At 47.6% G+C, this 27,209-nt stretch overlaps 1 protein-coding gene across 1 annotated transcript in view; it reads right to left on the reverse strand.

Annotated features, from left to right (window-relative positions):
* Nucleotides 1-27,209, reverse strand: part of LOC144495491 (dual specificity calcium/calmodulin-dependent 3',5'-cyclic nucleotide phosphodiesterase 1A-like) — a 754,486-nt gene that overhangs the window by 628,488 nt on the left and 98,789 nt on the right. The gene's annotated exons all lie outside the window — the stretch shown is intronic.

A 27,209-nucleotide genomic window follows, 5' to 3' on the forward strand; every position in this document is an offset into this window, starting at 1 on the left:
GTCTGGCCAGAGAGGGAGCTAAGTACGGGGTAGAGCGGGATCCTTACGGGGAAGGACAGGTGGCAGCAGTCAGGGGACAGCCCCGGAGAGGGGATCCAAGAGTGACCTTGGCCCCAGACCTAGCCACTGTTCAGGCACTGGACCCCGAGTTTAAGACCGCCATAGCAGCCCTGGGTAGGCAGGAAAGGGTAGAGGGTCCTTATGGAGAGAAGGACCTTAAAGGAAGGCATGCTCTTTAGAGGGGACCAGTGGATAGTGCCTTCCCAGCATAGGAGGGAATTCATAGAGGTAGCTCATGAGAGTCCCGGAGTGGGACACCCCGGTCCCGAGACCACCTGGCAGCGGGTAGAGAAGGTAGGATGGTGGCCTGGCCTCCGGGAGGACGTTCGCGACTTTTGTGCGAACTGTTTAGTGTGTGCCACGAATAACCCCAATCCCCAAAAGAGGAAGGTTTTGCTGGGGCACGTCCGTAGGATGGAGGGGCCCTGGCAGTCGGTACAGATCGACTATATTGGACCCCTTCCAACCGCCGCAGGGGGATACAAGTACTGCCTTGTATTAGTGGATGTGTTTTCGAAGTGGGTGGAAGCCTTCCCGTGCCGAACAGCCACCGCTGTAGGCACAGCCAAGATCCTAGTCAGGGAGGTGTTCTCCAGGTGGGGACTCCCACAGTTTGTGGAGTCGGACCAGGGGAGTCATTTCACGGGGCAGGTCATGCAGGCGACCCTTAAGGTCCTGGGCATCAGGGCAAAATGGCATGTGGCCTATAACCCCCAGTCCTCGGGTCCTGTAGAGAGGTTGAACCGCACCATTAAAGAGAGGTTGCGGAAGGAGACCGGCAACTCTCCTAACCGGTGGGTGGAAGTTCTGCCCCTAGTACTCATGGGGATCCGGGTTAGTCAGTCCAGGAGTACAGGATATTCCCCACACGAGCTCATGACCGGATAGGGATAAGTTCACAAAACAGCTGTTGGAACAGCTGAAGCAGGTTCACTGGCAGGCAGCCAGTAACATGGGGGCCCAGCACCGCAGAAACAGGCTGCTGCTGGAGCCCCGCACAACTCACGAGTGGGCCATAGGAGAGCAGGTGATGGTCTGCAATTTTGCGCGGGTGGGGACCTTTGAGCCACTGTACGCGGGGCCGTACAGTATAGTGGACAAGGCCAGCCCCATGGTATACGCTGTTCAGCCCCCCCGCAAGGTGAAATGGTTTCATGTAAACCAATGCAAGCTCTTTGACCCTACCAGGGCCGGGAAGAGCAAGAAGGGAGTGAGGAAGGGGGTAGCAAGTGAGGAAGCCCCCGTAGAGGTGGAAACAGTTGGAGAAATACCTGACCCCACCATTACCCAACAGGTGACAATGTGCTGTCCCAGCTGGGCAGCACCGGAGGTAGCGGCCGCAGTGAGGTTAAAGGTGATACAAGCACCCAGCCCGGGTAATTTTAAACTACCCGAGCATCAGCTCACCGGCCGGGTCAACTGCCTCAGTGAGGCCGAAGTTAGGGAGGCAGAGGAGATGGAGGTATCATCTCTGGTATGGGAGTCAGGGAGGGGTCGTCGGAGCAGCAGAGGTGGTCTCCCTCACACATGGCACTCGGGGCCCGACCCCGCAGCAAAAGGGCCCGGGTGGAAAGTAGAAGGCGTGGGGCACTACCAAATGCGACCACGGCTAGCCCAGCCTCCGCAGGGAACGGAGAGGGATTCCGGAAACCCTTTGGGGAAGGGGAGGCCAGGGGCAGTCAGGACCCTCGGCCCACGGGGGTCCGGACCGGACAGTCGGGCCAGGCAGGCGACTGGCCTCAGCAGGGTGAGGATCAGTTTTAAGTTGGCCACCCGGAGACGGGTGGCGGTGTAAATAGATATAGGATTCACGTTCTGGTTGTTTTAGTAGTTTTCCGTGTAGATTATTCTGTGTATGTGATGTTTTCCGAATTGGGAACAGTAGTGTGGAAGTCGGGAACTTCCACTGTTTAAGAATGGACGCAGGGCACTAGGACCCTGGGGAGCCAGGCTGCGAAATACAGTACCACAGCCGGCAGCTTGTGAAATTGCACGGCGGCAATTTCAAAAGCGGTAACTGCAAGCGAGGAATACAATGGCGCCCTTCCGTGTGAAGTGGTTCCAGGAAGGGTGGACGGCAATGTGGAGGCAAGGAGGTCTTCTGTTTTGTTTTACAGAAGGGTCGTCCTGCCATATGGATACTGAGTATAACAATGTGCCTGGAGATGTGCGAGACCCGTAGAGGGGAAATGGAGGAGTCGTTGGTATATGGGTGCTCTGGCGGCAGGGCACCCCTCGTAACTACCGGTCAGGGAGACCTGGTGGCCTCGGAGCAGGCACGCTACTCCCACGTGGGGAGGTGGCCTGGGTGGCTGGGGTCGAACTTGACCAGGTACCCCAGCCACCAGAGCTTCACATACGGAGAGGCCTCTGTACTCTGCAAAGAGATACAGGTGGCGACTGAGGGCAGGCGGGTGTGTTTAACGTGTAAGTTCCTTTGGGGAGGCGGTGGGGGCTCAGGAAGCTGAGCCCGGGCATGAGGGATCGATCCTCGGACTGGGAACGGCTGGACAATGATACCTACCGGACCATCACGGGGTCACCAGGAGGGATTACTGTATGTTGGGAGAAGTGGTGGGCTTATGACCAGGGGATATATTTGTGCCTATGGGGGTCTGCCAGGGTATGTCCACAAGGGGCATCGATCACCTTCGTGAGGTGGTGGCAGGACTCCGGGGGCGGGATAAATTGGGACCGCGGTGGGAAGGGATGCGTAACTCCCTGGGCTGGGATGACTGTGAAAGCTACCGAACTGCTGGTTCAGGTAAAGAGACCCCTGCCCACGGCCCAACCGATCGACCCCCACAACTGTCCGACAACCACCAAGGGGCCCGAGAATGGCCTAGTGCTCGTCCCCACCAAGAAGGTATTGTACCAGGGGGTACATTACGCTGTTGCCTCTGTTGTGTTAAATTTGACTGAAGTGCATCTACCAGCATGGTGCCCTCGCGAGACAGAACTATTATACCAGCCGTTGTTAAAAGATATGTTATTAAATCGATCAAACCTCCACAGCCCGAACCGAACCTCGCCAGTTTAACAAAAACCGCTACTGTATCCCAATGCTGTGAAGTTTCTGTATATATATATGCGGTAACCCCTACGTTTGGGGGCCGCTGGTTTATTGCTGTACTTGTTGTATTTAATGTTTTTCCATCCCGCATATTGCAAGGGATTGTTGTAATGTATCTACCTATGTCACCTTTCTCTGTGTTGCTGTATATAAAAGGGGTGTAGCTCAGATTAAGGGGACTCTTCGGGGTACATGGTTTCAAGGAGCCGGCAGGGGTGCTTATAGCTCTTGAGCCTGGAGGAGTTGCCTACCAACTTTGAAACGATACAGTCCGAGCAAGTCTGGATGTATCGTAGGGGCATCTGTAAGTTTTAGGGCAAATCCTCCATGATCAAAGAACCCAGAGATAAGGAAAATGGCCGACTGGTTGTCAGGCCACATGAATATGCAAGAGGCTGGGAATAACGAGAAGGTCGAGACAGGGATAATCTCATCAACCAGAAACAAAGGAGTAAATAGCCCAGCAGCAAGACAATGAGAACAGAGATCATTCCATCCACAGACAACATCAATGACTCAGCTCGCTGATGGGATTCCAATCAGGATGACTCAGAGAACATCTAAAAGACATTAAAATGTCAATTAAGGGCGGTCCCGACAGTTCCAGCCCTTTTGTCCCAGTCAATCGAAACTATCAATGATCAGAAACTGTTTTTGTGTGAGAGAATCACTGGTTCAGGTTTTAAAAAGGGACAAGCAAGCTCTGGTCTCTCTCTCTTTTCTCTTCGGACCAGCATGGCAGCACTCTCCACTCTCTTCTCCTGTTGCTGCCTCTCGTTCATCTCCAGCACGCAACCCGAAGCCCACTGAGCAATTTAAACGAGGATTGTGAGTACCCTCCGGCAATTCGCGAAGTTCCCAAGATCATCATAGTGGATGAGGCTTTGGGGAAAGGGGGGGGGGGGGCTTTTGCATGCACCTTTCATAGTTTAAGACACTGGTAAACTTGTGTAAAATAAGCATTCCGTTGTGTCCGTTTTAGTATTCCTTCCATAGCTATAGTCTTATAGAGCATAAGGCATTGTGTGTTGTTTTCCTGGTGTTTGGTGATTGACCTTGATGTTTTAACAAATATATATATATATATATAAATATATCTTTAACTTCCATTGGAGTCCGTTTTGATCTTTTCAATTTCTCACCAATGATCTCTGACCAAGTCACAATATTAAATATCCCTTACCATAATTCCGGAGTCTAGAACTGAGGGTACTCTGGGCGGTTCAAAACTGCCCACTCAGGAAAGGCTGCCAGGTAGTGGATAGGCAGCAGTTTCCTTTTCTCTCTCTTGGGAGCGCTACTCTAGTGAAGTAGACGCAAGGTGGCCGTTGTTCCGTCGGCGAGAGAGAGAATCACTCGGGCATTGGTGGGGTTTGGGTAACGGAGAACCAAACCGGAGATAAGCCCAGTGGAGTTAAAAAGGGGATTCGGCTACACATGTCAGCTACGACTCACTCCAGCCTTTACAGATGCACCATAGAAAGCATTCTTTCTGGTTGTACCACAGCTTGGTATGCCTCCTGCTCTGCCCAAGACCGCAAGGAACGACAAAAGGTCGTGAATGTAGCCCAATCCACCACGCAAACCAACCTCCCATCCATTGACTCTGTCTACATTTCCTGCTGCCTTGGCAAAGCAGCCAGCATAATTAAGGACCCTACGTACCCTGGACATTTTCTCTTCCACCTTCTTCCATCGGGAAAAAGATACAAAAGTTTGAGGTCACGTACCAACCGACTCAAGAACAGCTTCTTTCCTGCTGCTGTCAGACTTTTAAATGGACATACCTTGCATTAAGTTGATCTTTCTTTACACTCTAGCTGTGACTGCAACACTACATTCCGCACTCTCTTGTTTCCTTCTCTATGAATGGTATGTTTTGCCTGAATAGCGTGCAAGAAACAATACGTTTCACTGTATGTTAATAGAACATAGAACAGTACAGCACAGAACAGGCCCTTCGGCCCACGATGTTGTGCCGAGCTTTATCTGAAACCAACATCAAGCTATCCCACTCCCTATCATCCTGGTGTGCTCCATGTGCCTATCCAATAACCGCTTAAATGTTCCTAAAGTGTCTGACTCCACTATCACTGCAGGCAGTCCATTCCACACCCCAACCACTCTCTGCGTAAAGAACCTACCTCTGATATCCTTCCTGTATCTCCCACCACGAACCCTATAGTTATGCCCCCTTGTAATAGCTCCATCCACCCGAGGAAATAGTCTTTGAACGTTCACTCTATCTATCCCCTTCATCATTTTATAAACCTCTATTAAGTCTCCCCTCAGCCTCCTCCGCTCCAGAGAGAACAGCCCTAGCTCCCTCAACCTTTCCTCATAAGACCTACCCTCCAAACCAGGCAGCATCCTGGGAAATCTCCTCTGCACTCTTTCCAGCGCTTCCACATCCTTCTTATAGTGAGGTGACCAGAACTGCACACAATATTCCAAATGTGGTCTCACCAAGGTCCTGTACAGTTGCAGCATAACCCCACGGCTCTTAAACTCCAACCCCCTGTTAATAAAAGCTAACACACTATAGGCCTTCTTCACAGCTCTATCCACTTGAGTGGCAACCTTTAGAGGTCTGTGGATATGAACCCCAAGATCTCTCTGTTCCTCCACAGTCTTCAGAACCCTACCTTTGACCCTGTAATCCACATTTAAGTTAGTCCTACCAAAATGAATCACCTCACATTTATCACGGTTAAACTCCATTTGCCATTTTTCAGCCCAGCTTTGCATCCTATCTATGTCTCTTTGCAGCCTACAACAGCCCTCCACCTCATCCACTACTCCAACAATCTTGGTGTCATCAGCAAATTTACTGATCCACCCTTCATCCCCCTCCTCTAAGTCATTAATAAAAATCACAAAGTGCAGAGGACCAAGCACTGATCCCTGCGGCACTCCGCTAGCAACCTGCCTCCGATCCGAAAATTTTCCATCGACCATCACCCTCTGTCTTCGATCAGACAGCCAGTTACCTATCCAATCGGCCAACTTTCCCTCTATCCCACACCTCCTCACTTTCATCATAAGCCGACCATGGGGGACTTTATCAAACGCCTTACTAAAATCCATGTATATGACATCAACTGCCCTACCTTCATCAACACACTTAGTTACCTCCTCAAAAAATTCTATCAAATTTGTGAGGCACGACTTGCCCTTCACGAATCCGTGCTGACTATCCCGGATTAATCCGCATCTTTCTAAATGGTCGTAAATCCCATCCCTAAGGACCTTTTCCATCAATTTACCAACCACCGAAGTAAGACTAACCGGTCTATAATTACCAGGGTCATTTCTATTCCCTTTCTTAAACAGAGGAACAACATTCGCCATTCTCCAGTCCTCTGGCACCATCCCCGTGGACAGCGAGGACCCAAAGATCAAAGCCAAAGGCTCTGCAATCTCATCCCTTGCCTCCCAAAGAATCTTAGGATACATTTCATCAGGCCCAGGGGACTTATCGACCTTCAGTTTATTCAAAACTGCCAGGACATCCTCCCTCCGAACATCTATTTCCTCCAGCCTATTGGCCTGTAACACCATTCATTCATCACCTCGCCTATCTCTACTGACTCCATACACAAGTTCCCACTACTGTCCTTGACCGGCCCTAACCTCACCCTGGTCATTCTTTTATTCCTCACATAAGAGTAAAAAGCCTTGGGGTTTTCCTTGATCCGACCCGCCAAGGACTTCTCGTGTCCCCTCCTAGCTCTCCTAAGCCCCTTTTTCAGCTCATTCCTTGCTAACTTGGAACCCTCAATCGAGCCATCTGAACCTTGTTTCCTCATCCCTACATAAGCTTCCCTCTTCCTTTTCACATGAACCATGGTTCCCTCACTCGGCCATTTCCTCCCTGCCTGGGACATCCAGTATTTGTTCCTTGAAAAAGTTCCACTTTTCATTAGTTCCTTTCTCTGACATTTCTGTTCCCAACTTATGCCCCCTAATTCTTGCCTAATCGCATCATAATTACCTCTCCCCCAATTGTAATCCTTGCCCTGCCGTACGGCCCTATCCCTCTCCATTGCAATAACAAAAGACACCGAATTGTGGTCACTATCTCCAAAGTGCTCTCCCACAACTAAATCTAACACTTGGCCCGGTTCATTTCCCAGTACCAATCCAACGTGGCCTCACCTCTTGTCGGCCTATCCACATATTGTGTCAAGAAACCCTCCTGCACACACTGTACAAAAACTGCCCCATCCGAACTATTCGACCTACAAAAGTTCCAATCAATATTTGGAAAGTTAAAGTCCCCCATGACAACTACCCTGTGACCCCCACACATATCCATAATCTGCTTAGCAATTTCTTCCTCCACATCTCTATTACTATTTGGGGGCCTATAGTAAACTCCTAACAATGTGACCGCTCCTTTCCTATTTCTAACCTCAGCCCATATTACCTCAGTGTGCAGATCCCCCTCGAAGTGCCTTTCCGCAGCCGTTAAACTATCCTTGATTAACAATGCCACTCCTCCACCTCTTTTACCAGCTTCCCTACACTTAGTGAAACATCTATACCCCAGAACGTCCAACAATCATTCCTGTCCTTGTTCTACCCACGTCTCCGTAATGGCCACAACATCGTGGTCCCAAGTACCAATCCACGCCCCAAGTTCATCTACCTTGTTCCGGATGCTCCTTGCATTGAAGTAGACACACTTCAACCCACCTTCCTGTCTACCGGTACCCACCCTTGACCCTGATACCTTCCCCAATACCTCACCACCCTCACTGACTTCTGGACTACAACTCCTTTTCCCAATCCCCTGACAAATTAGTTTAAACCCCCCTGAAGAGCCGTAACAAATTTCCCTCCTCTAATACATGTGACAATGATAAATCAAATCAAACCAAATCTCTGTGAGCCTGATCCTCTGCACTGGAGGAGGCTCTGTTGGACTTGGTTTTGAGGGTTATGCTCCTCGCTTTGTGAGTCAGGTACCTCCATCGCAATTGTCTTCTTCTCTCCTGCCTGTGAGTGAAATGCAGGGAGTAATAAACCCAGGCTCCATCTTCCTAATGGTGTCCTCTCTGCACTGTCAGCAAGAAACAATGAAGAATTCGTATTAGTCTCCAAAGGTCGTTGACTCATCATTGAACGTGGGTTCAAGGTCTTTGCTCCTATGTCAGAAAGTACTTGCCCTGAAATGATGGTGGAAGAGTCAATTACTAGGGGGCATAGGTTTGAGGTGCGAGGGGCAAGGTTTAAAGGAGATGTATGAGGCAGATTTTTTACACAGAGAGTAGTGAGTGCCTGGAACTCATTGCCGGGGGAGATAGTGGAAGCGGATACGGTAGTGACTTTTAAGGGGCGTCTTGACAAGTACATGAATAGGATGGGAATAGAGGGATAGGGTCCCCAGAAGGGTAGGGGGTTTTAGTTAAGTCGGGCAGCATGGTCGGTGCAGGCTTGGAAGGCCGAAGGGCCTGTTCCTGTGCTGTAATTTTCTTTGTTCTTTGATGGCAAATGCAGAATGTATCGCAAGGTTCCCCTCCCTCCCACCCAACTACCAACCGTAACATGACGGACTGCTATGATATTGCCTTGGCTGGGCATTGGATGTGCTGCTTTCAGCCCAGACTCTGGAATCCTTATTCACTGCATCTAATACTACACTTTTAGGAATAAACATGAGGGTAAATGTTTAGTCAGGAAATTAGATTACTTGAGGGGCGTGGGGCTGCGAACCACCGGCTACAAATTTCTAATAATCTTCTGTAGTTTGTTATAACTTTGGGGAATTCTCACACTGCAAATAAGGTGCTTAAACAAAGAGAATGATCAGTGCCACTTTGCAGGATTTGTGTTGCATGAGTGAGGATGGGTTCACTTTCCTGATTCTCTGCATTGTCACTGAGAGATTCCTAACATGTTTCAGCTATGCCTCTCTTCTCATTTGGGAATGCACAGTTCAGTTGGGTGCTTCTTTAATCCTACCTCCTCCAGTGTATGCAGCTGCCCTACAATCTGCCTGCAGAGCCCTCACCAGCAATGCTTTTCTTCGTTTTAATTCTGTACTGTGCCATTGCTGTGGGCTGGAAGATGGTGCTGCAGAATTCTCACTGACAGCCTAACCTGGACTCTGCATTTGTGAGTGTGGAAACTGCTCCTATCATCCCAGAGGAGCTAATGTTCAAGTTTCCCTCCCACAGGCCATAAAATCTTCTCCTGTATTCTTCATCGTATTGTGCTTGAGGTTTGTATCCATTTGTTAGCCCTTGAACATTTTGTAGTCAATGTGTCTATGCCCTATGGACACCACCCCTCCCATCTTGAGCCTACTTACACAGTTAAATATTTTCTCCCCCCGCCCCCCCATGCCCTGGGATACCCCCACAATACTACATGCTATTCCCCATCTGAAGGTTGTAGAAGCCTCCCCTGACCGAGTATGCTAGCTGCAACTCATTATAATTCCAGAAACTCCATGGATTGAGGCACGGGATGTTAATTCCACACCCTGGGCTTAACCTGATGGGCACATCTGAGGCTAACCTGACATGCCCTACCCCTGAACAGAGACAAGGACAGCCTTTGCAAGCTTGGCAATGTAAACTCTAGGACTTCTTCGCTCAGCACTCCTCCCATTCTGGTCCCAGATGCCTTATCTGAAGCTGCAAAATTCTCCCTCCCCATCCTGATGGTCATAGAAAATCATAGAAACCCTACAGTACAGAAAGAGGCCATTCGGCCCATCGAGTCTGCACCGACCACAATCCCACCCAGGCCCTATCCCCGTATCCCTACATATTTTACCCGCTAATCCCTCTAATCTACGCATCTAATCTAGGCATCCATCAGATTAGAGGGATTACCCGCTAATCCCTCTAATCTGATGGTGACGATCCAAATCCCCTGCACACCTCCCCAATCAGGTGACAGAGTGCACTCTTTCCCATTCATGGCCCCAGGTACAAGCCTAGCTCTTCAGCCCCTTCTCCTGCCTTGGGCTAATTGCATTCCTTCCCCATTATAGCGCTAACCCTGCAGTCCTTGTAAGCCACCCTTTACTGCTGCTCGAGCTGGTAGAGACTTCCTGGCCCTGGAGTTGGTGTGGTGCTGCATGCAAAGCCCAGCGCTGATTTCTGTGAACATTGCATGATGAAAGGTAGGCAAACTAACCTCAAATTCACAAGCAAAGTAGAGATTATCAGGTGCACATAGCTTATGTACTGTTGTGAACCACATCATTCTAATTGCATGCCAAAATGTCCTAACGCTGCACCGTGGGGGAGAATTAAAATGACCTTCTCATCATGCCATTGATGAGTGAGCGGATGATTACAAACTCATTTCACAAAGATGTAGCGCCTATTTTTGGCCTTCTCCTGATATTTTCCTTTCCACCCCGGCATCACACCTGCCGCAAAGGAACCAAAAAATTCCAGGCTAGGTGGGAATTAATCTGTAAAAAGGATATGGTGAGGTTGCAAAGAGATTAAGACAGGTTAAGTGCTTGGGCAAAAAAATGGTAAATGGAGTGATAATATGCAGAAGTGTAAGATTATTCACTTTTGTCGTAAGAATGAAAAAACGGAATATTTTTGAAAAGGTAACATTGTAAATGTTGATATTCAGAGGGTCTTGGATGTTTTTGTTCAAGGAATACAAAAAGTTAGCATCCAATTAACAACAAACAATCAGGAAGGTAAATGGTACATTGACTTTTATTCTTTCTCTTTAAAGGTGATCCCTCAGCATGGGAGGTTGAAAAGTTCAATGCATGATCTACAAACTCTGCCAAAAGCAGGAGAGGGGGTGCTTAAAACATTGAATAAATTGTTTGTTTGGAGGTTTTCATATTCCCTTTGGCATCTTGACTTTGCTTCTGCACCTTCCCAACAAAGTGTTCAGTGATGTGCTCAGTAACTTCCCAAAAATGCCTTCTCTATTTCACTTGGTCACAAACCAGAGAATCCCATGTGTTTGACCTCTTCATGGAAGATTTAAGGACATCCCTCCAGCGTTTCCATTGTCCTGCTGCGGAGGTCTCCTGCTGTGACTAAGTTCCATATAGAGCAGTTGCTTCGAGAACCTGGTTTTGGTCACTCAAATGACATGCCACCCAATGGTTCTAGCTTTGACTGGGCAAGTTGGCTTGGGGAAAGATATTGCTGTTGGACCATATTTCTTACCATGTATTCTGAAGATCATGTGAAAGCACTATTGGTTGTTCTTCTCCAGTGTTGTGAGGTGCCTGTTATAGATCTTCAAAGTCTCTCAGGCATATCTGAGCATGGGGATCACTGTTGCTAGGTAAACCATGACCTTAGTTTTGGATTTGAGATCCCGGTCCTGAGATACTCCTTTCCTTATTCAGTCAAAGGTTGGGATGGCTCAATGGAGTCGATATTGAATCCTGTCATCTATGTCTGGCATTGTTGGGACAAGGCTCTCAAGATACAGAAAATGGTCCACAATTTCCAGGAATTGCCATAAATCTTAATTGATAACGGGAGGTGTTTTGCTGCGGGAGCTGGTTAGAAGAGAACCTTAATTTTCCAAGTGTTTGGCACAAGGTCCATTTTTATCATATGCTTTGGAGGAGATGACTTTTACTGAAAACTTAGTTTCTGAGTCAATGCACAAATAAATGCTATCTGTGTACTGGACTCAATGACTTAGATTGGAATGACTTTGGTTTTGGATTGAAAGTGGTATAAGTTGAACAGCTTCTCACCTGTTTTGTAGATCTCCAAGCTTATGGAGTTGAGGTGGAATTTTGTATTGTAGGAAATAGAAGAGAATTGGTGCAATGACACAGGCTTGTTTGACCTCAGTTTCACTGAGATAAGGTTTATGATGGTTCTGTTGGTGAGGATCATGGCATGCATGTCAATTTGGAGTAGATGGAGGATGGTGACAAATTCATGAGGCAGAAAAATTTGAAGAGGATACTCCATAAATCTTGTGACTTTCATGAGATCAAAACAGGTCATATAAAGTGGTTGGTGCCGTTCCTTGCATTTTCTTGGATTTGCTATGCAGTGAAGATCATGTCTAACATACACCAGGTAGAGTTCAGCCCTCACCTTTGTGCTTACTGACCTAAATTGACTACATCCTAGTTTGACAAGGCCTCAATGTTAAAATATTTGTTTTGCTTTTGAATATTCCATGGCCTGGCCTCTATCCATCTCTGTAACTTCCTACAACACTACAATCTTGACAGAATAAAAGGCTTTTGTGAAGTCCAACAAGACCATGCGCAGCAGTTCTTTTTGAAAAAAAAATTGCCACAAGTGTAAATTATGCCTATGTTGCCTCTTGATTGGTGAAAAGCACACTGTGAGTACGAAAATAATTCTTTGGCCATGGGCGGGGGGAGGGGGGGAGAGGGGAGTGTTTGAGGAGGATCCTTGCAATGATCTTCCCTATGGCAGACAGCAGGGAGACTCATCTGTTGTTACTACAATTAGACTTGTCTCTCTTCTTGAACATACTCACAATCACAGCATCTTTGAGATCTCCTAGCAGGTATGCATTGCCATACTTGGCTATCAGCTTCTGCTCAGCAATTCTGCGTTGTCGTGTGACTGATAGCCAAGTTCCGCACACATGAGGACGGCCTCAACCGGGATTGTGGGTTCATGTCACACTTTCTGTAACCCCCACGACTTGCCTGGGCTTGCAAAATCTCACTAACTGTCTTGGCTGGAGACAATTCACACCTCTTTAACCTGTGCTTAACTCTCTCTCCACTCACATTGTCTGTACCTTTAAGACTTGATTACCTGTAAAGACTCGCATTCCAACCATTATCTTATAAATTGAGTCTGTTTCTATGTATGCCCTGTTTGTGAACACAACTCTTCACGCACCTGAAGGAGCAAGACTCAGAAAGTTTGTGCTACCAAATAAGCCTGTTGGACTTTAATCTGGTGTTGTGAGACTTCTTACTGTGCTTACCCCAGTCCAACGCCAGCATCTCCACATCATGGCACAAGGACACCCAGGTTGCACTGCACACTCTCCTCTCCCAATTTACAGCCATTCAGGTAGTAATCTGCCTTCTTGTTTTTGCTTCCAAAGTGAATAACCTCACATTTATCCAAATTATGCTGCATCTGCCACTGATTCGCCCACTCACCCAACCTGTCTAGATCATTCTGAAGGATCTCTGCATCCTCATCACAGTTCATCCTCCCACCCAACTTGGTATCATCTGCAAACTTTGAGATGTTACATTTGTTCCCTCATCCAAATCATTAATATATATTGTGAATAGCTGGGGTTTAAAGCAGTGTGTTTTTATTAAAGTTTTTCATTACTGCCGCATAGTTTAAATATCCAACTAAACTATTAGCATTATATTATGTTCAACTAGGTTTTTTGACTTAAAACAGCACATTCGGGAATTATAGGAACCTCGGAACAGAAATAGGTCATTTCGCCCACTGAGCCTGCTCCACCATTCATTGAGATTATGGTTGATCTGCGACTGGATGTCGTAGCCCACTTTTTCCCTATATCTTGTAATCCTTATACATTGTGGTGGATCACAGATAGATGTTGAGTAAAGCTCTCTTTCCTCCATACAATTGATTATTGTTTGAGATCAGTTGTGTGAGTTTTTGAAATTGGCAAACGCATAGCATACATACGAACATACAAAATAGGAGCAGAAATTGTTCATTTGGCCTCTCAAGTCTGCTCCACATTTGATAAGGACATGACTAATCTGTTTGTGTTTAAAGTTCTACATTCTATCAACCCCCAATAACCCTTGATTTCCTTGCTTAACAAGAATCTCTCTACCTCCACCTTAAAATTTTTCAATGACCCTGCCTCCACCGCATTATGAGGCAGAAATGTCCAAAGTTGCACAAAGCTCTGAGAGGAAAAAGTCCTCATCTCTGCACTAAACCAGCAATCCCTAATTATAAAACTGTGCCCCATGACTCTGGGCTCACCCACAAGAGGAAACATCCTTTCGACCTTGTCAAGACCATTTAGGATCTGATAGACTTCAATCAAATCACCCCTCACTCTTCTAAATTTCAGTGGAAACAAGCCCAGTCTGTTTAACCTACGCACATAGCAATTTAGTAAGGGGAGGTCGTGCCTGACAAACCTGTTAGAGTTCTTTGAAGAGATAACAAATAGGTTAGACCAAGGAGAGCCAATGGATGTTGTCTATCTTGACTTCCAAAAGGCCTTTGACAAGGTGCCTCACGGGAGACTGCTGAGTAAAATAAGGGCCCATGGTATTCGAGGCAAGGTACTAACATGGATTGACGATTGGCTGTCAGACAGAAGGCAGAGAGTTGGGATAAAAGGTTCTTTCTCAGAATGGCAACCGGTGACAAGTGGTGTCCCGCAGGGTTCAGTGTTGGGGCCACAGCTGTTCTCTTTATATATTAACGATCTAGATGACGGGACTGGGAGCATTCTGGCCAAGTTTGCCGATGATACAAAGATAGGTGGAGGGGCAGGTAGTATTGAGGAGGTGGGGAGGCTGCAGAAAGATTTAGACAGTTTAGGAGAGTGGTCCAAGAAGTGGCTGATGAAATTCAACGTGGGCAAGTGCGAGGTCGTACACTTTGGAAAAAAGAATAGAGGCATGGACTATTTTCTAAACGGTGACAAAATTCATAATGCTAAAGTGCAAAGGGACTTGGGAGTCCTAGTCCAGGATTCTCTAAAGGTAAACTTGCAGGTTGAGTCCGTAATTAGGAAAGCAAATGTAATGTTGTCATTTATCTCAAGAGGCTTGGAATACAAAAGCAGGGATGTACTTCTGAGGCTTTATAAAGCACTGGTTAGGCCCCATTTGGAGTACTGTGAGCAATTTTGGGCCCCACACCTCAGGAAGGACATACTGGCACTGGAGCGGGTCCAGCGGAGATTCACACGGATGATCCCAGGAATGGTAGGCCTGACATACGATGAACGTCTGAGGATCGTGGGATTATATTCATTGGAGTTTAGGAGGTTGAGGGGAGATCTGATAGAAACTTACAAGATAATGAACGGCTTAGATAGGATGGACGTAGGGAAGTTGTTTCCATTAACAGGGGAGACTAGGACGCGGGGGCACAGCCTTAGAATAAAAGGGAGTCACTTTAGAACAGAGATGAGGAGAAATTTCTTCAGCCAGAGAGTGGTGGGTCTGTGAGCGTTGAGCGTCTTCAAGACAGAAATTGATAAATTCTTGATTTCTCGAGGAATTAAGGGCTATGGGGAGAGAGCGGGTAAATGGAGTTGAAATCAACCATGATTGAATGGTGGAGTGGACTCGATGGGCCGAATGGCCTTACTTCCGCTCCTATGTCTTATGGTCTTATGGTCTTAACCCGATCATTCTGGATATCAAACTAGTAAACCTCTTTTGAACCACCTCAATACATTTACCTTCTCCATTGTTCATTTACATCATAAGGAGATCAAAGCTGCATACATTATTCTAGTTATGGCCTTATCAATACTCAGTAGAAGTGAAGCATAACATCCTTATTTTTAATGTTCAATTCCTCTCATAATAAAGGACAGTATTCCATTTGCCTTTTTAATTGCTTGCTGTACCTGCATACTAACTTTTTGTGACTCATGCACGAGGAGACCTAGATCTCTCTGCACCTTGGAATTCTGCAGCCGATCTCCATTTAACTAATACTCCAAAGAACAAAGAAAATTACAGCACAGGAACAGGCCCTTCGGCCCTCCAAGCCTGCCCGACTGAACTAAAACCCCCACCCTTCTGGGGACCATATTCCTCTATTCCCATCCTATTCATGTACTTGTCCAGACGCCCCTTAAAATTCACTATCATATCTGCTTCCACTACCTCCCCCGGCAGCGAGTTCCAGGCGCCCACCACCCTCTGTGTAAAAAACTTGCCTCGTACATCTCCTTTAAACCTTGCCCCTCGCACCTTAAACCTATGCCCTCTAGTAATTGACTCTTCCACCCTGGGAAAAAGCTTCTGACTATCCACTCTGTCCATGCCCCTCCACATTGTTGGAAGAGCGGTGGATGTGGTCTATATGGACTTCAGCAAGGCGTTCGATAAGGTCCCCCATGCAAGACTTCTTGAGAAAGTGAGAGGGAATGGGATCCAAGGGGCTGTTGCCTTGTGGATCCAGAACTGGCTTGCCTGCAGAAGGCAGAGAGTGGCTGTGGAGGGGTCTTTCTCTGCATGGAGGTCAGTGACCAGTGGAGTGCCCCAGGGATCTGTTCTGGGACCCTTGCTGTTTGTCATTTTCATAAATGACCTGGATGAGGAAGTGGAGGGATGGGTTGGTAAGTTTGCTGACGACACCAAGGTAGGTGGTGTTGTGGATAGTTTGGAGGGATGTCAGAAGTTGCAGCGAGACATAGATAGAATGCAAGACTGGGCGGAGAAGTGGCAGATGGACTTCAACCCGGATAAGTGTGTGGTGATCCATTTTGGCAGATCCAATGGGATAAAGCAGCAGTATAATATGAAGGGTACCATTCTTAGCAGTGTAGAGGATCAGAAGGACCTTGGGGTCCGGGTCCATAGGACTCTTAAATCGGCCTCGCAGGTGGAGGATGCGGTCAAGAAGGCGTACGGCGTACTGGCCTTCATTAATCGAGGGATTGAGTTTAGGAGTCGGGAGATAATGCTGCAGCTTTATAGGACCCTGGTTAGACCCCACTTGGAGTACTGCGCGCAGTTCTGGTCACCTCATTACAGGAAAGATGTTGAAGCCATTGAAAGGGTGCAGAGGAGATTTACAAGGATGTTGCCTGGATTGGGTGGCATGCCTTATGAGGATAGGTTGAGGGAGCTTGGTCTCTTCTCCCTGGAGAGACGAAGGATGAGAGGTGACCTGATAGAGGTTTACAAGATGTTGAGAGGTCTGGATAGGGTAGACTCTCAGAGGCTATTTCCAAGGGCTGAAATGGTTGCTACGAGAGGACACAGGTTTAAGGTGCTGGGGGGTAGGTACAGAGGAGATGTCAGGGGTAAGTTTTTCACTCAGAGGGTGGTGGGTGAGTGGAATCGGCTGACGTCGGTGGTGGTGGAGGCAAACTCGTTGGGGTCTTTTAAGAGACTTCTGGATGAGTACATGGGATTTAATGGGATTGAGGGCTATAGATAGGCCTAGAGGTGGGGATGTGATCGGCGCAACTTGTGGGCCGAAGGGCCTGTTTGTGCTGTGGCTTTCTATGTTCTATGTTCTTCCTGCCAATGTGAAGCAGCACGGTAGCATGGTGGTTAGCACTGCTGCCTCACAGCACCAGGGACCCAAGTTCAATTCCTGGCTTGGGTCACTATCTGTATGAAGTCTGCCGTTCTCCCATGTCTGTGTAGGTTTTCTCCGGGTGCTCCAGTTTCCTCCCAGTCTGAATGACTTGCTGTTTAGATGCATTGGCCATGCTAAATTCTCCCTCAGGTGCCGGAGAGTGGCGACTAGGGGATTTTCACAGTAACCTCATTGCAATGCTAATGTAAGCCTATTTGTGACACTAATAAATAAACTTTAAACAATTTCACATTTTCCCACATCTTGCTCCGTCTGCAAACTCCTACCCACTCATTCAACATATCCGTCTGCAACCTCCTTACATCCTGTTCACAACATACTTTCCTACATATCTTTGTGTCCTCTGCAAATTTAGCCTCTAAAAGTTGACAATTTATTCCAGTCTGTTAAATAACATCAACAAGTAGCGACAGTATAGGAAACTTCACAAAATATGCAAAGGAAGAGATGGCTATTAAGCAAGAAACAAATTTATGAAGGTGGTGGTCCTAAGAACTTCTTGAAGCAATGAAATTATATGAAGAATTTGCTGGAAAAGGGTATAGACAGTCAGTTAATTACTGAGAATAGATGCTGGATGCAGGGGAACAGAAATTATAAAATGATGGATTAGAGAGTGAAATAGGGCAGTGAGAGATGAAAGAACAGTGCAGTGTGGTAATATAATCAGGGCCTAGTTTTAAGGCTGATTAAATTGGATATCTAAGTTAAAGAATTGGGCATATTAAAATCAAACACAGTCAAACCTCAGGCAGGCCAATTGTACAAATACACAAACATGTCTGGGCCTGGCCCATCAATCACCCATCAAAGGTTGTTGCACTCTACTTGAGACTTAGCAGGAGATCATTGCACCCCATTGAAATGCACAGGCCTATTGTTTGAAGCCCAGATCAGGCCAGACTTTCTGTCACCGAGAGCTCCTGCAGTTACCCTTATCTGACAACAGGTTACATGTAAGCAACAGCATGGAGATGGACACCTGGGGGGGGCAGACCCTGGTGTCCTGTCAGGCAGACATCAAGAAACCCACTGGGTATTGGAACCCCCTCCTGGGACCTCATTGCCGGAAGCCAGAGAAGTTTCTGGAAAGGCAAGCAGGCAGGCACATCTCAGATACACCAGCAGCGAAGACTCGACGAGAGAGGTGACCTTGACCATCCGGAAGACTGACCAGAGAAGGAAGGAAGAAGCTGCCATCAAGATTCACCTTCGTGACGACGGACCAGAGGGACTCAGAGAATCGGGCCTGCAGTTTAACCAAACCATCTTTGCGGGTAGTATACTTGAATCTGGGGTATCCTCTTGTTTTATGTGGGTAATTTAAAGGTTAATAGTTTTATTATGAATAAACTTGTTGAATCTTTACTTGTGTTTGTCCATCTTGCAAATAAGGACACCGGGGTAAAACCTTGGAGTAAGCAAACGGGTCGAAAGTATCTGAGAATTAACAGGTAAAACATTTGGCACCCCAGACGGTCCTTCGATAAGAAGTGATACGTTGCTCCGAAGTCGAACCTTAAACTCAGTATTCTCCAACACTCCGTCTGAGCCTGAATTAAGAGGGCAGTTGCCCCACATGACGGCCAGTCTGAAGTGAGTGAAGAACTAATACAAATTCGACCAGTAAATTGGGTCATAAATCTGGTGTCTGTAACACGAGGTGGACAAACTGTGTAGTTAGAACTGGGATAGTCAAGGGAATTTGGAAAAATCTATGTGAGGGAATTTAGTGAAAACCGGACCCCTACCCCGATCCCTTACCTATATTCAAGTGACGAATCCTGAAAGGAAATAATTTTGGCCAGTCATGCCGAGTGGGAGGAAGTTCTCCGTTTATATTTGAACCATAAGTGGCCCAAATGGGTACAGTGGGGTGACGCCCCGAAACCGGATCTGGGACTCGAGGGAGAGAATTGTTGGAATAATGCCCATTAGGAAATGGGTAAAAGGGGTCCCAAGCTTAGAAAGGCGATTTCGATTGCTAGTTGTCTCGAACAGCTCCTTAGTAGAGAAGCGGAGATTATCCGGGTTAAACGGGACAGAGAAGCCCAGGTAACCCAACTAAAGCAGGACTTAATGAGTGCTACCACATGCATACGACAATTGGAAGCGGAGGTAGACACACGAGAGGAAAGGAACCAGATTAATATGATACACATGAGCCAATTCTAGGCTCAATGTGATAAAGCCTGTCCGTGAGAGAGAGGCTGCGCTGCAACAGGTAGAGGAAGTTAAACGTAAATGCAGCGACCTACAGGCTGCAGTAAAAGTTTTGCACCAAGCGGGAAAAGTAAATACAGCTCGCGCAACAGGCCACTCCAAATGCCTGCGCGAGATTAAAGATTTAAAATCACAACTAGCCATAAAAAGGGGTGTAATGTGTGCATACATGACTGAAACAGGGGATAGTGACCCAGGGGTAGAGTGGGGGGATTTAGAAGAGGATGCCTGCCATTATGCAACAGCTAGCATCACTGCCGACTGGGGACCGCCACTTCCCTTCCCAGTAATGGAACCAACGGCACCACCTAATCCGGCCCCCATCCCGGAACGCTCACTCTCAGCCCCTAGTCCTATTCCCACCCCAATAAGATCTGGTTCCCGTACCGATGAATCAGGTCACCACCCAACGACAGGACGGACAGAACCACAATGTGACTTATGTAACTCCATACACCATGACCCAGCTCACTGACATAGCTAAAGTGATTGGAGTATTCGAACCCTCCGGGGATCCTCATGCTCTCTTTGACCAGATCACCAATATCCTGTTTTAAATGGCCTCGACGAGGCAGAAGAGGTTAAACTTATTCTGTTATCTTTAAGTCCTGCCATCCGTTCCGCCCTACCAGAACGTGGCCGGGGGAACCCTACCAGAAATGAAGGCAGACGTTCTGGCCGCCATAGGCTACAATAGGGATGACTCGGTACAAGGCTTAAACAACCGCCAACAAAAGCGAGGGGAGCACTCGACAGCCTATGCTGGCCAACTATGGAACCGATTTATTGCGGTTTTCGGCCACTTAAATCAAGTCCAATTAAACACACACCACCGGTCCACATGGATCCGGACGCTGATAACACACGCCACCAAAGGGAGTTGGAAAGCCGATGAGAATTTTGACCCTGATGATAATACACTTACAGAAACCTGGGCCATCCGCAAAATGACTCGGGTGTGGGAACGGGAAGTCAGATGAACAGACACCCCCAAGCCCACAAAACACGGAAAGATGAACCCGATCCACACAGACCCGGCCCCGGTTTGGCATAACGAAGGGGAAGGTGGAAACAGGGGACAGGGAAACTCAGGGCATCCACCCTCATATACCCCTGCCAATCATCGATACACAAGACCGCAGCCCCGATATATTCCCAACCCCAGGTACAGGGACCAAGATAAAACCAACCCCAGATATGCACCCCCACAAGCACAGTGTTATAACTGCGGGCAACCCAACCATTTGACCGGGACTGTAGGGCACCACCAAATTTCAGGGGTCCAGCAAACCCCGCACACCCATACACCATTGCTGATCGCCGACACGGGGAACCACAAGGCCGCACAGGACATAGGCCCAACCCCCGATACTGAGAACGATACAGAGCTGAGCCCAGAGGCCCACGCGCACAAGCGCAGTATTATACCTGCGGGCAACCCAACCATTTCACCCAGGACTGTAGGGCACCACCAAATTTCAGGGGTCCAGCAAACCCCGCACACCCATACACCATTGCTGATCGCCGACACGGGGAACCACAAGGCCGCACAGGACATAGGCCCAACCCCCGATACTGAGAACGATACAGAGCTGAGCCCAGAGGCCCACGCGCACAAGCGCAGTATTATACCTGCGGGCAACCCAACCATTTCACCCAGGACTGTAGGGCACCATGCAACTACCCCGCACGCCCTTCTCAGTGGTTACAGCAGGATATAGATAGGCTGGAAAATTGGGCGGAGAAATGGCAGATGGAATTTAATCCAGATAAATGCGAAGTGATGCATTTCGGTAGATCTAATGTAAGGGGAACGATACAATAAATGGCAGAACCATCAGGAGTATAGACACACAGAGGGACCTGGGTGTACAAGTCCACAGATCCTTAAAGGTGGCAGCACAGGTGGAGAGGGTGGTCAAGAAGGCATATGGCATGCTTGCCTTTATTGGACGGGGCATAGAATATAAAAGTTGGCATATGATGTTGCAGCAGTATAGAACGATGGTTAGGCCACATTTGGAATACTGCGCCCAGTTCTGGTTGCCACACTACCGGAAGGACGTGGAGGCTTTGGAGAGAGTACAGAGAAGGTTTACCAGGATGTCGCCTGGTCTTAGCTATGAGGAGAGTTTGGGTAAACTGGGGTTGTTCTCCCTGGAAAGACGGAGGATGAGGGGCGAACTAATAGAGGTGTATAAAATTATGAAGAGCAGAGATAGGGTGAACAGGGGAAGCTTTTTCCCAGGTCGGAGGTGACGAACACAAGGGGTCACGGGTTCAAGGTGAGGGGGGCAAGATTCAACACAGATGTCAGGGGGACGTATTTTACAAAGAGGGTGGTGGGGGCCTGAAATCCACTGCCAAGCAAGGTGATTGAGGCGGACACGCTGGGATCGTTTAAGACTTACCTAGATAACCACGTGAACAGACTGGGAATAGAGGGATACAAAAGAATGGTCTAGTGGGCACATGAGTGATGCGCGACAATCAAGCACGAGGTACAAGGCTTCAGCGATTGAAGGCTTTTATTGACAAACAATGGAACTATCTAAACACGAGTACACCATTCCAGACTGGAGGGGTCCCGCCTGAGCAGAGGGTCTTATACCTCTCCCCAGGAGGCGGGGCCCGACCGGGATGTGCCATAACAGCATCCACCACAGGTATATTAATCCCACAGTGTAAACACCCTAACCCAACAACAACATTATAACAACCCCACAGTGTCAACACCCTAACCCAACAGTCACATTGGAATAACCCCACAGTGGTAACCAACGATGGTTCACCACAATGAGCGGCGCAGGCTTGGAGGGCCAAAGGGCCTGTTCCTGTGCTGTATTGTTCTTTGTTCCCCAACGATGGACCCGACCCATGCCCCTCAAAGGACCGCCCCGACAAGTCACTGTAACCCACACCCTGTTTCCTCAGGACCAACACACGCACCCTCGGTTCCCGCCCCAATTTACAAGGCTTCAGGAATAAAACCCCGGCCCAGGGGACTCCGACGAAAAGGATGGGGTGCCCGCAAACCTTACCCCCTATGACGCCCCTGGTACCAGGACTCCCAGAACCATTTGACCCGGCACTCACTACCAGAAGTGGTAATGCAGTGGGTATCTGGCAGCCAAAGCCCGCCCACATAGGTTCCCTCCACGAAGAAAGAATCAGGAGATCACAGTCCAGATTGTAAATAGCTTTATCCGTCCACTCCACGCATCACCCAATTGAAAAGGGTTTCTTATCTGCCCACATTATACAGCGTCATAATCTTCCAACACACCACAGTTTGGCTGTGAGATGATGAATCTATTGTTATACCGTGCCATAGTCCTCCAACAACAAGGACACATGCCACATACCCAACATTTTATTTTCACGCTCTGCAAACTCCTTACCCCACTCAACCCCATTAAACACTGATTGCCGACCAACCCTTCGTATGACACTATTGGGCCTTTATTATTCCTTTACTTATTTCTTTGCTTTTTAAAAAAAAAAGTGGGGAGTCATACAACATTCTTGTAAAGAAAAGGAAAAGAGAATCAGGTATTAATAAGAATTAACAGGTGCTACCTTGATCTCCCCGAGAATGAACTACATACTCCTCGTCTCAGACCGAACCACAGACACCACACCAACTGAAGACCAGCAGATCAGCGTACGATACCCCGGAAAAATGTGGTTCACCCTACCAGATGCAGGCAAATGTGAGGATGGCGTCCTATGGGTACACCCCAATAAGAGTATCACCTATGGGTGTAACAACCAAAGAGTGGTGTACAGGAAAGATAATGGGAGCTCTAATTACTGCTCCCTAAGGATGACCCTCACTAGTGATTGGTGAACGTACACTACCATGGGCGCATGGAGCTAGCCTGTCTAGCCCATGGCCCAGAAAAAGGGCTGGAATTAGGAAAGAAGTGCCCCGGTAAGGTTATTCAGAACGAGTATATATACAATGAAATTAAGAATGGGTTAAGACCAACTGTTAGCACACCCATCTCCACTTGTCCCGAAACCACCCCAGGGCCCCAAAATGTGTTGATACTAAAACATACAGGGAAAATATTATTCGACAACACACACTACGAATTGGTACCAATAGTGGTAGATTTAGCCAGAACACAATTACCAGACTGGTGTTCCTCCCCACTTAGAAAATTGTACCTCCACTTCACCTGCTAAGCCGAAAGACTGGGACACACGCGGGGGAAGAGACACCCAGGTCAAAGGGGCGCAAGAGGAGGGAAATCCTGAATGATCTGGCGACTGCATACGGAGCGGGGGTATCCACCATTAATGCACTGGATCTTGCTGATTTGAATAATAAGCTCAGAGTCCTAACCCAACAAGTTAAACAGACTTTGGACAGCTTTAATGAAAATGCTCGGCAAGATGCCGAGGGAGATTTGGCTGAGTACAGGGCCAGTAGCCTTATGGTTACTGTACTAGAAGGACATGCCCAAACTATTAATCAGATCGCCCGAGAGAGGGTGGAAGATGCTGCCAGGCAACAGAACCGAACCCTATGTAGCATCTATGGGCAATGGGTGGTCAAGCAGTTAAGAGAGAATCTCGACCAGGTTAGCAGGGGGAAAGTTCCGTCCTGGATCAGTGATGAACAGATTGAACACCTGTACTGGGGAAAAAGACACCCCAATGTCACTAACTGCCAATTATGGCAACTGACCAAGGTTTGGTCTAACGATAGTTGTAAAGGAACCCCAGGGACTGCACTAGGAATTGTGTTTCATCTGTCTCATTAGCGATAGACAGCATGGTTTTGTACGAGGGAGGTCATGCCTCACAAATTTGGTTGAGTTTTTTGAGGAGGTGACAAAAACGATTGACGAGGGAAGGGCCGTGGATGTCGTCTATATGGATTTTAGTAAAGCGTTTGACAAGGTCCCTCATGGCAGGCTGGTGCAAAAGGTTAAATCTCACAGGATGAAAGGTGGGCTAGCTAGAAGGGTGGAGAACTGCCTTAGCCATAGAAAAATTAGCCATAGAAGACAGAGGGTAGCAGTGGAGGGGTCTTTTTCCGGTTGGAGGTCTGTGACTAGTGGTGTTCCGCAGGGCTCTGTACTGGGACCTCTGCTGTTTGTGATATATATAAATGATTTGGAGGAAGATGTAGCTGGTGTGATCAGTAAGTTTGCGGACGACACAAAGATTGCTGGAGTTGCGGATAGTGATGAACATTGTCAAAGAATACAGCAGGGTATAGATAGGCTGGAACATTGGGCGGAGAAATGGCAGATGGAATTTAATCCAGATAAATGCGAAGTGATGCATTTTGGTAGATCTCATGTAAGGGGGAGCTATACAATAAATGGCAGAACCATCAGGAGTATAGACCTGGGTGTACAAGTCCACAGATCCTTAAAGGTGGCAGCACAGGTAGAGAGGGTGATCAAGAAGGCATATGGCATGCTTGCCTTTATTGGACGGGGCATAGAATATAGAAGCTGGCATATGATGTTGCAGCTGTATAGAACGTTGGTTAGGCCACATTCGGAATACTGCGTCCAGTTCTGGTCGCCACACTACCAGAAGGACGTGGAGGCTTTGGAGAGAGTACAGAAAAGGTTTACCAGGATGTCGCCTGGTATGGAGGGTCTTAGCTATGAGGAGAGATTGGGTAAACTGGGGTTGTTCTCCATGGAAAGACGGAGGATGAGGGGCGAACTAATAGAGGTATATAAAATTATGAAGGGCATAGATAGGGTGAACAGTGGGAAGCTTTTTCCCAGGTCGGAGGTGACGAACACAAGGGGTCATGGGTTCAAGGTGAGAGGGGCAAGGTTCAACACAGATGTCAGGGGGACGTATTTTACAAAGAGGGTGGTGGGGGCCTGGAATGCACTGCCAAGCAAGGTGATTGAGGCGGACACGCTGGGATCATTTAAGATTTATCTAGATAGCCACATGAACAGACTGGGAATAGAGGGATACAAACAAATGGTCTAGTTGGTCACATGAGCGGCGCAGGCTTGGAGGGCCGAAGGGCCTGTTTCTGTGCTGTATTGTTCTTTGTTCTTTGTGTTGGGGATCCCAGTAATATTAAAAGATGAGGTCGGGTTGAGACTTTTTGAAGTCGAAAATATAGGGATCATTAAAGGAGAGATGTGGATGGGATACCAGGAAACTCTACCGTATGTGATTGAGAAAGGATGGAAGCTCATAGGCACCAGTCTGGAGAAATGTGAACATGATGTGGAGATGCCGGTGTTGGACTGGGGTAAACACAGTAAGAAGTCTCACAACACCAGGTTTATTTGGTAGTAAAAGCCACAAGCTTTCGGAGCGCTGCCCCTTCGTCAGGTGAGTGGGAGTTCTGTTCACAAACAGGTCATATAAAGACACAAACTCAATTTACAAAATAATGATTTACGTGTAAAGACTCGCATTCCAATCATTATTTTGTAAATTGAGTTTGTTTGAGGGGTGGCACGGTAGCACAGTGGTTAGCACTGCTGCTTCACAGCTCCAGGGATCTGGGTTCGATTCCCGGCTTGGGTCACTGTCTGTGTGGAGTTTGCACATTCTCCTCGTGTCTGCGTGGGGTTCCTCCGTGTGCTCCGGTTTCCTCCCACAGTCCAAAGATGTGCGGGTTAGGTTGATTGGCCATACTAAAATTGTCCCTTAGTGTCCTGAGATGCGTAGGTTAGAGGGATTAGTGGGTAAAATATGTAGGGATATGGGGGTAGGGCCTGGGTGGGATTGTGGTCGGTGCAGACTCGATGGGCCGAATGGCCTCTTTCTCTACTGTAGGGATTCTATGATTCATAGAATCATAGAAATCATAGAATCATAGACTCGGCAAGGGCCATCCGACATCGGGAGAGGCTCTACAATCAAGAGTCTTGATACTCTCCCATCTATATTTAATACGTATAGTCACTTGTCATTTTGTACTGTTTATTGCTTTGTTTTGTGTATACCCGATTGACGTATTGTTTTTTTAAAAATTATTTTACTTCATTTAAATTTGTTGGTAGTACTGTGGGTTAGGGATGATACTGTCAACCCCAGATTCGGGGCACTTGCTTATTGAGATGGTTTGGTAAGAATTCTGTGATCCGGTTCGCTGCTGCTCACTGGATCAAGAGGAGGGAATATGATAATATAATCAGGGCCTAGTTTTAAGGCTGATTAAATTGAATATCTAAGTTAAAGAATTGGGCATATTAAAATCAAACACAGTCAAACCTCGGGCAGGCCAATTGTACAAATACACAAACATGTCTGGGCTTGACCCATCAATCGCCCATCAAAGGTCGTTGCACTCTACTGACACTTAGCAGGAGATCATTGCACCCCATTGAAATGCACCGGCCTATTGTTAGAAGCCCAGATCGGGCCAGACTTTCTGTCACCGAGAGTTCCTGCAGTTACCTTATCTGACAACAGGTTACATATAAGCAACAGCATGGAGATGGACACCTGGGGGCGGACTCTGGTGTCCTGTCAGGCAGACATCAAGAAACCTACTGGGTATTGGAACCCCCTCCTGGGACCTCATTGACCAGAAGCCAGAGAAGTTTCTGGAAAGGCAAGCAGGCAGGGGGATAAAGGTACAC

This window comes from Mustelus asterias, chromosome 7, assembly GCF_964213995.1.
Source record: "Mustelus asterias chromosome 7, sMusAst1.hap1.1, whole genome shotgun sequence".
Lineage (NCBI taxonomy): Eukaryota > Metazoa > Chordata > Chondrichthyes > Carcharhiniformes > Triakidae > Mustelus > Mustelus asterias.